This window comes from Felis catus, chromosome B2 (assembly GCF_018350175.1).
Source record: "Felis catus isolate Fca126 chromosome B2, F.catus_Fca126_mat1.0, whole genome shotgun sequence".
In the NCBI taxonomy this organism is placed as follows: Eukaryota; Metazoa; Chordata; class Mammalia; order Carnivora; family Felidae; genus Felis; species Felis catus.
In genome coordinates this window covers 85,308,804-85,319,669 of record NC_058372.1, presented here as the reverse complement: position 1 = coordinate 85,319,669, position 10,866 = coordinate 85,308,804, and the positions used below count along the sequence as shown (strand labels likewise).

Genomic DNA, 10,866 nt, shown 5'->3' with positions numbered 1-10,866 from the left:
GACACTGGGTATTATATGTAAGTGATAAATCACTAAATTCTACTCCTGAAACTAGAATTACACTATATGTTAACTGAATAGAATTTAAATAAAAACTTGAAACATTAAGTAGAATAAATTAAATAAGAATAAAGTTAATGAGGAAATCTATTAGGGAATTTAGAATAAATTTAGAATAAAGAAGAATTAGAATTTAGAATTTAGAATTTAGAATAAGGAAGAAGAAATGTTTGGGCAGGTGAAATTAAAAACCCCAGGATGTTAGGAGTTTCAAGGCAGATGAGCATCGATGAAGGTAAGGGACTCAGCTTGTTTAGCCTATTTTGAGTAGATGATATTAGAAGTAGGAAAGTGAGTAGGAAAAGGAAACCTTGAGTGGTTTGGACAATATTCAGATAACTTCATTTTTAGAGATGTTAATTCTGAAGAAATGATGACAGGCAAATTTTCCAACTGCATCCAAAAAGAGACATCATCAGTGTGGCCATCGGTAATCGGGCCATGTACAAAGAAGTGTGCCATCATGCAAAGGCCAAAAGCATCAATGTGCTAAGTGGATCACTATATTTACAGCTTGTGGTGAGATTCACAATACAATTATCCAGCTATGAACATTTATAAAATGAAAAGAATGGTACTTAAAAATCAAGTTTAACAGTTTCTTGGAGCCCTTTCCACAGGACATGGATGGTAATGTTTTTCACCTAAAACAATGTGGTTTACTGAGAAATGAATAGATAACTTCTTTTTCCTTGACCAAAATCTGAAAGTTAAAATTGATGAATAGATGGAAAAAAAGAGTCTAGACAACAGAGTATTATAGACTATAAGTGAGGAGGACAAAGAGAGGGAAGGGAGGCCATCCAATATCCTGGGATAGGAAAGGCAGCAAAGGAAGCATCCCCATGTATACCTCCCAGTGCATGAGGCATACAGAAGAAATGAAAGAGACAAGAGACAAAGGAGAATGAGAAAACACACAGTTATGAGGTTCTATGACAAGGGTAGCAAACCCTAGGGATGATGGAAATATCATGCTAGCACACTTGGTGAGGGAGTCGGCAGTCCCTCTTGAAATGAGGATGGAGGCCCTGTGAGACAATGATCAACTCATGTATCAACTGATGGTATCAATAAGGACTAAGCAACTTCAGAAAATGAAAGACCAAGAGCATGAGGACAGATAGTAAATGGAATAAAACAGTTGTAACCTTGTAGTCTTGCAAGTTATTATCAACCCTTAAGAAGGATATTAATCGTAGACTCTAATATATAGTATACTGCTCCCTTGGAGATATTCGTGATTCATTGTCTGTAATTTAATGATTTATTAAATGTAGTCATTTTTTTTTAATTTAATAAGAAGAATTCCTCTTTCAGTTATTCCCAAATAAAAGGTGCAGGGCCCTGTATTTTCTAGTGATTGCTATATCCCCAGCACCTAGCACAAAATCAGACTATAGTTAACAATAAATATTTTTGAAGTAATAAATGAGTAGGTGAGTAAATGACTAAACTCAGTCCCAAATTTACTATGGCACAGAAGTCATGTAAGAGAACTTCTTGGATTCAAGTAGACTCTAATAAACATCTTGTCTTCACAATAGAGTCAAAGTAGGAGATAAACCATCCCACCTCAGCTTCTACCAACATGGTAAAAGTTTGTCTCTGACAGTTACAGATTCAAGTACAATTCTCTCTTAAAATGTTTGCTGCTGAAGAGAGAAGTAGGACAGTGATTTAAAATGGTAGTAGTTTGGAGATATGTTTTGAAAAATTATCATTCAACATTGTCCTATGTACCTGGTGAAATGTAAAACTCTGCAACACATTAAAATGCTTTCAATGTGTACTTTCAATAGGTACTAAATAATTTAATTTAAAATAATTAAACATGTTAATAAATGTATAGGTTTACAACCAGTGTTAGAAACCATTGCCCCTATCCTCCTCACAAGGTACATTTTCTGTGAGCAGAAAAATAATTATTTGATATTATGTGGCATGTAAGATTTAACTAACTCTACTACACTGTCTAAAAGATAGCTAGATGAATAGTGACCACATACATTTCAGTGATGGTGTATGGTAATAAACTGATATTACTTTCACATCAATCATTTTGTCTCTTCTAACATATTTTTCTAAACCCCTGTATTTTCTTTTTCTCAACTACATGCCCAAAATACAGTCCTTAATATTAATAGACACTTATTTTTTTATTGAATATTCTATAAGGGCTCTTAATGTACTAGAGTTTTTGGCTCTCCATTTTGGTTCTTTATACTTAAGCCAGCTGTACAAGGTTCCATTTTTGTACATACAACTACTTTTAGCACAGTAGACTGCCAAATTTCACGGACTTTTTTTTTTCATGCTGCCTGTGCTATATTTATTATTCTCCTCAGAGTTTTCAAATTTAACAAATTCACAGATGCTTTCTCTGTCTAGGCTCATTTATGTAGATTTTTTAACAGTAAATATGTCTACTGACCCACTCAACACTTCTCTTCTTGCAGCTCTGGTAAATTCTTGGTGTTTTAATCATCCCTTCTTCTCCTCAGAAACTTGCCTTAGTATAATCATTTCATTATGTGATGTTTGAAAACTGTTCTTAACCATGATAGCATGGAGGTTAATAGGACTTAGAATATTGTTTGCACAGAATTTTATGATCTCCACACACCCATTTGTTTTTTATTAAAAGACATTTTAACCCCACCCCACCCCCATTGAGGAGAGATCAATACAACTTTATGTTTTATGATCAAGAGTTCTTGGCAGGACACCTCATTGATTTCAGAGACAAATTTGAACATATTCTTGATGATGCTGGAAACTAATAAGTTAGCAGTGAAATCTTTTTTTTTTTTTTTGGACCATGTCCAATGAAATTTCCAGAAAATTTAGTTATTATTTAACAAGAAGAAATAAGCTATATTTTCCTTTGGTAAATTTCATATTCTCCTCCCTACATATCCTAGGCATTTAAATTGTAAGGAAAAAATATAATTAGAAAAAAAACTGTTACCTATTCTCTTAAAGTATAGAGATAAGAATGACCTTTGATCTTATTAGTAGCTTGAGTTTAATATGATGATCTAATATCTTTGTTTTAATTCTAAAATTATAGCTTTCCACATCTTTCTGTTGACCTGATGCTTAGGACATTAGAGAATGCCTGTATAATTGAAATATTAGCATTTTTAATGATACTGGATTTGAAAGACTTTATTCTTAGGATCAGTGAGTCACATGGTAAATTCCATTTTAGTTGTTCATGATGATGACACCATTTCTTTATACTACAATTTCCATGTGTGCATGAATGATGTTATTTGATCTGTGTTAAAAAATAAACACTCATTAAATCTCTTGTCAATCTCTAGTCTAGCACAGTTAATTCCACTCAGTAGTTACTGTTCACGATAATAAATTGAGAGAACGAATTAGCCACAGCATTTCTGATGCAAATTTTGCATTTGGTTAACAACGATAAATGTTGAGGATCTAAGTGCTACTGAGATTATCAATTTCCCTGCATTTGATGAAAGTCTGTTTTGTTTATTTTCTCATGGACTTATATTGCCATGTTCTGCCTATCATAACTGATGCTGTATTCAATAAGGATTTTCTGTAACAGCCACTTTCTTAAAGATCTTCATTCTTTTATATACCTAATCGAGAAGTTATCCTGAGATTTAATGACTCTTAATAGACATAATAGACACTTAACTAATGTTATCTCTTTTGCTCTTCTGTTAGCACCCAGAAATTAAACCTACAATACCAATCAGAACTGAAATCTCAGACTGAGAATAGACTGATGAAAAAAAATCTGTAATTATAGCTCCAAGAGAAATGACTAGGATAAAGTTAAACACTGTTTTGTCCATGGCTCTCAAAATGCGAATTTTGGTATGAATTTCTATTTTAATAATATATAAGGACATTTCAGTTAACTTCCAAAGAAAATTAAAATGTTGTCAATAATTTCATATATTCTGTTTTCCTTTTATGCCATTGGAGTCCATTTTTCAATACTTGGTAGGCATATTTTTTAATGTATTACTATTACAGAGTGAAATCCTATTTGACATACCAGAGATTATGAACCTGCTTTAGTCTAAGGATAATTGTGTTAATTTTTCCCTTGGATTAATTTCTATAAATGGCTTTCCTTCTTTCAAATGGACATTGGATTCTCATAAAACTAAATTATTTTGTGGATTTTAAAATATCATATTTAAAGTATGCAGAATCCATTGGAACAATAGACAAGTTCTCTAAAGTTATTCTCTTTAGGGATCGTATTTTTCATAAACATTCTTTTAATAGATATAAGACTGAAATTCAATCTAGAACATATGAACTGAAAACATAGAAGAAATATAGCTTGTTAGTATTTAAAGAGAAGATTAATGGGGAGGAAAGAAGGTATGCCCCTGGCCAAATGAAACAGTGAAATTGTTTTATTTTAAACTCATAGATGAATGATTCATATAAAATACTGCACATGTAAAAATAAAGAATTTTAGAAGAGTTATCAAACAAGAATTTAAACACAATATGTTGTCATACTTGGCAATATGGAAAATAAAGTAGACTATACTTGCCCTAACAATATTCAACACAGACCATACTAAAAATGATCAACGTAGCCATAATACTGATTAAAAAGGATGGTTTTATTTTGTACACCTCATTAAAAGTAAAACTATGGAGAAAATACAGAGGCTTAAGAGCAACCAAGTTAAAAACTAGAATTGTTCATCTGTAAACTGACCAGAACTTTACCAGAATACCTGGTAAAAGAATAGTAAGAGACAGATCTAAATAACACTAAACAATCAGAATAGTATTCAGTTTAGAATTGGACATATTAGCTATATACTAATGATGGCAATATGGCAAAACTTATTTCACAGCCACAGAATTTTATTCTGACAGCACAAAACACATAAATCTCTAATTGGATTATTTAATAATATGCATTATCATTTAAATGTATTTTTACACATTAAATAATATTCTACATTTAATGTAATCCCTACCAAATACCACCAGCATTCTTCACAGAACTAGAAAAAATAATCCTAAAACTTGTATGGAACCACAATAGACCCCAAATAGCCAAAGCAACCTTAAAAAAGAAAAGAAGGCATCACAATTCCAGACTTCAAGTTATATTAAAAGCTGTACTAATTAAAACAGTATGGTACTGGCACAAAATAGACATGTAGGTCAATAGAACCGAATAGAAAACCCAGAAATGAACTCACAACTATTATGGTCAATTAATCTTCAACAAAGCAGTAAAGAATATCCAATGGGCTAAAGAAAGTCTCTTCAGAAAATGGTTTTGGGAACACTGGACAGCAACATGCAGAGGAATAAAAGTGGACCACCTTCTTACACTGGATACAAACATAAATTCAAAATGGATGACAGACCTAAGTGTGAGACCAGAAACCATAAAAGTTCTAGAAGAGCACATAGACAGTAACTTCTTTGACATCAGTCATAGCAATTTCTTTCCAGTACATAACCTAAAGCAAGGGAAACAAAAGAAAAAATAAACTATTGGGACTACAGTAAAATAAAAATTTTCTGCACAGTGAAGGAAATGATCAACAAAACTAAAAGACAACCTATGGATTAAGAGAAGATATTTGCAAAGGACATGTCTGGTAAGGGTTAGTATCTAAAATATATAAAGAACTTATGAAAGTCAACCACCAAAAAATAAGTAATCTGATCGAAAATAGGCAGAAGATAGGAAAAGACATTTTTCCAAAGAAGACATTCAAATGGCCAACAGACCCATGAAAAGATGCTGCACATCACTCATCATCAGGGAAATGTAAATAAAAAAGACAATGATATATCACCTCACACCTGTCAGAATGGCTAAAATCAACAATACAAGAAACAACAGGTGTTGGGGAGGATGTGGAGAAAGAGAACCCTCTTGCAATACTGATGAGACTGAGAACCGGTAAAGCCACTCTGGCAAACAGTATGAAGTTTCCTCAAAAAGTTAAAAATAGAACTACCCCAGGATCCAGTAATTACACTAGTAGGTATTTACCCAAAGAATACAAAAATACTAATTCAAAGGAAAATATGATCTCCCAATGTTTATAGCAGCATTATCTACAATAGCTAAATTATGGAAACAGCTCGTGTCCATCAACTGATGACTAGATAAGGAAGAGGTGTCATATGTATCTGATGGAATATTATCCAGCCATAAAAAAGAATGAAATCTTGCCATTTGCAACAACACGGATGGAGTAAGAGAGTATTATGCTAAGTGAAAGAAGTCAGTCAGAGAAAGACAAATACGATAGGATTTCACCCAGATGTATACTTTAAGAAACAAAACAAATGAGCAAAGGGCAAGAAAAGAGAGAGAGGGCAAACCAAGAAACAGACTCTTAACTATAGAGAACAAACTGATGGTTACCAGAATGGAGGTGGGTGAGGGGATGGGTTAAAGAGGTGATGGGGATTAATGGGTGCACTTGTGATGAGCACTGGGTGTTTTATGGAGGTGTTAAATCACTATATTGTACATCTAAAATTAATATTATATTGTATGTTCACTACTGCAATTTAAATAAAAACTTTAAAAAGTAGTCATTCTAATTGATATAATTCACAATAATTACATCAGAATCTCAAAACAATTCACTGTTTACTTACAGCTTCTGAAGAACTTAGAACAGTACCTAGTATACAATAAGCTATACATATTTTATTAATGCTCTATATTATGTTGTATTATATAAATATTTATAAGCACTCTATATATTATTGCTATTCATTCTCAAAGACGTTTTAAAATTTATATAACCCTTAAATGGTAGCTGTAGATATGAAATCAACTGCTCTTACTAGGGAAAATTTAAAAATCAATGCCTTCAGTTAAAATTCAGAGGGTTATAAAAGTGAATAGAGAGTTCAGTTTTATATAATGCATATACAGAGTGCCTAATCTACATATAATTTATACAAATGTTTCCACAGTTGGAGACTTAACTCCTGAGAAGTTTTAAAGGATATTCTGTGTAGGCAGGAAACATTTACCATGATTCCAAATGTTTCCGAGAAGCTTTTTTTTTTTTTTTTTTAATGTTACTCACAGGGGTGGGTTGGGACTAGTCTGACCTCCATTGCCCACAGAGTCCCATGTCTTTGGCAGAATTCTCAATGATAGAAGGGGATGACTTGGTTTCTTTCCAAAGAGCACTAAATGAATAGGCTGCTTTCCTTCTGATTTTACAGATGATAAGTCCTTTAGAATGTCCTTAACAATTGGGCTTCTTTGGAAATAAGTGAATTTCAGAATTTAGCATCTTCTAACACTAGCTGAGGCCTCCTGTGCTCTTACACAAGAGAACAGACCCCTCAAGAGTGACACAGCTCTTTTCCCAGCTACAAATGGGACCATAGAAACCAGAACAGCTTTGAGAATATAACCATTGGATGGCTGTGTTTAGATTAGTGGCAGTATTAACCATCAATCCTATTTAATCTTTGGACTGTCCTCAGTGATTGATGGAAATTATAAAGCATGTGTCGGAATGCTTCTGTTTCAGTGTTGGGGGCATAGGGACCCTAGCATGAGAGCCTGACCAGGAACATTCAGGACAATTAGGCCATCTAAAAGCATAAAATATCATGAAGACTTCAGTTTTTCCATTTCATTTTCTTTTAAAATGGAATTTATTTTCATCTGGTCCATTATTTAAAAAGTCTAATGACTTAGCGGATATATATTTTTAATGTTTTATTTACTTTTGAGAGAGAGTGTGTGAGCAGGGAAGGGAAAGAGAGGAAGACAGAAGATCCAAAGCAAGTTCTGTGCTGACAGCAGCAAAACCAATGTGGGGCTTGAATTTGCAGACCATGAGATCATGACCTGAGCTGAAACTGGACACTCAACTGACTGAACCACCCAGGTGCCCGTGACTTAGCTGATATTTTTTAATAAAAAATAAACTTTACCATATTTATAAGATAATTGAGCTTCAACAAATTATTTTTATTTCTGAATGTCTGTTTTCCCCTTCATAAAATAGTGATATTAATAATAACAATACCTGCCCCATAGAATTGTTGAAGGAATTAAATGAGGTAATACACAGAACAGTACATTTTCTGAAACACAATATAACCTCCCTAAGTGCAATAATGATGGTGATCATCAAGTTTTCTCAAAGAGCATTTACTAGTAATAGTAAAACAATAATTTACGTGTATCAAATGCTGACAATACACCAGACACTTTTCCAAGTATCTTGTAAGATTATTAAATTTCATTTTTTTAATTCATTCAACCTACTTATCGAGTGCCTAATTCGTGCAGGTTACGTTCTTAGTGCCATATAAACAGACAAAAACACACCCTACAGTGATATTTTTACTCTACAGGATTGACTAGAACCTTAACAAATACTTGGACTTTTAATGTATTAATGATATGGAGAAGTCGAAAGCAGGGTAGATGGAAGGTTTATCGGAATTTCTGTCACGGAGGGCAGTCTAGAGAGGCTGTCTCTGAGAAAGTGGTATTTATGGAAAGACTTTCAGGAAGTGAGGAGTAAACACAGGGATGCTGAGGAGGAATGCTCCCGGCAAAGGCGGCGGAGTGTTCAAATCCCTGAAGGAGGAGTAGCCTTGGCATGCTTGGTGAAGCACCAGGGAGGCCAAGGTGGCTGGACTTGCAGGGTCAAGATGGAAGCAAGGGAGGGTGCTACCCAGAAGCTCAGAGAGGGGCTTGGCCCTGCGGGCACCCTGACTTCATACTCAGTCTCGTGAACTGTGAGACAATGAATTTCTATTTTTGTCAGCCATTCATTCTGTGGCACTGTTACAGCCGTCCTGGGGAGCTGACACACTCCGTGCTCCGTGTTCTGACTTCCTAGAGAAATACAGAAGGGTAAACTATACTACTCCAATACTTTCAGAGTGCCCTCTTTACAATAAGAAAGCAGATTTCTTCCCTTAAACAAAGGTGTGGACAACAGAACATATCTTGAGTGACGTGATGAATTATCAAATGTAACTACAGCAGCTAAGGCTTGAGTGTTTAAGTTTTTGTTTTTTTGTTTTTTGTGTTTTTTTTTTTTTGGCTGACATCTATTGAGTTTACTGCACAACACACACCATGCTATGTTCATTAGCCTGTACTGCTGTCAGAGCAATTCTATGAGTTAAGGGCCATTTATAGCTCTCCATTTTTTCAAAGGAGAGGTAGAGTGACTTTGGAATTTTGGTGGCAGTTTGAACCTAGACCATCTGACCTCTCACTGCTGTGCATAACCTATGCTCCCTGCTGCATTCTGTCTCAGAACCACTACTGCATCGGCTACATTTTTTAAAAGACGATGCGGTTTCTTTGGTTATTAATTTAAAACTTCCGCCACCTTGTTTTCCTGAGCCTTTTGTTTGTTTGCTACTGGTCTTGAATTTCTTTGCCTGTAGTTTGCTTTCAGTTCTACCAGCTACTTTGATGTCTGTTTAATATTGAATTAGCATTCCAGCAATCTCTCTGCCAGCACTAAATTGGCTCATTTTCTCTTCAACAGCTCGGTACACTGACCATGCACAGCAGCCTGTGTGATTTGCTAAATTGAGTCACTTGTGCTGTTATTTATGCTTACTATGAACTATTATTTACATGGCAAGCTGTAATCTTGATTTATAATGATAACATTAATTGACTGCATTTGACTGTGCACCTTAACTCTACATAATTTGCCTATAAATTTTCAGAATTTTGTGTTGTTTAGCATGGGAGGCTCATGACCATTTTTGCAAGGCTGCCCTATCGATGTTGTTCTCGCTAATTGGCTGGAGGTGGTGTAGAGCTTAACCTTACAGAAAGGTTTACGGTTTTCTGCCAGAACAAAATTCCCCTTTATCCCACCTTAGCAATGTTTTCCTCTCCTACTGCTTTCTAAATCACAAGGCCATGAGACCACTGGTTTCCACCTGTGACCAGATAAATTCACCATTCAGTCACAAACATGAATTCCCATGAAAATCTAACTGAAGCTAATAGAAAAGGCAGAGATCAGTAGGAAGTTACAATGGCTTTTCCATTAAGCTCTCTGCATCTGTTGGTTTTAATAACTGGCATTACCTACTTTAGTCTCCACACCAGTGTTCTGCACCTAGGCTTTGTGTCAGAATCACCTGTGGAATTTTTTAAATGGTACGTGGGGTGAAAAACTTTTTATTTCATTGTCTTTCTCAGGGGGTGGAGGGGGCAGGGAAGGATGCTGGCAAATCTGTTTGTAAATCACAGCACATCTAATGCACCGCCCAATTGAGAAGTTTCTCTCTCCACGGTCAGAAGGTAAATGAGGAACAGGATGGGAAAATACACTTTCAGAGCCCCACTCCATTCTGGGAAACTGGTGAACAGACCATATTTAGAGAGGTTCCAAGTCTGGTTTGAATCACTTTGGGTCACTTATCCTTTCTCACTCTGCCCTTTCCGTAAGACACACCTTTGGGTTTAACCTCAAATGACTTAGTAAAATAGCTCAGGGAGGAAAGGGAACCAATAATGCTGAAGGCAAAATGAGAAGCCCCCCAGTTTCATGAAGTCAATGGTTCACCTATAGACTTAATTGGGAACTACCTCACTTTCTTCACCAACTGCCTCTCTGGGCCCTCCCAAAGGCCTGGTCACCACAGGGCAATGTCTATTCTTTCTCCTAATCTGGAGATGGCAATAAATAGGTACTGTTATGCTTTCAAGATAAACTGCATTCCACTTAAAATATTTAATATCTGCAGTAATACTTCACACACATTGTAGATCAATTCATTTGTCTATTATCTGGTTTT

At 35.0% G+C, this 10,866-nt stretch overlaps 1 long non-coding RNA gene across 1 annotated transcript in view; it reads left to right on the top strand.

The window, feature by feature from the left end:
- Positions 1-202: 202 nt before the first annotated feature.
- Positions 203-10,866, top strand: part of LOC109500196 — a 39,277-nt gene continuing 28,613 nt past the window's right edge. The window contains exon 1 of the long non-coding RNA XR_002157837.3: positions 203-295. This is a non-coding gene — a long non-coding RNA (uncharacterized LOC109500196). The remainder of the gene's footprint in view (positions 296-10,866) is intronic.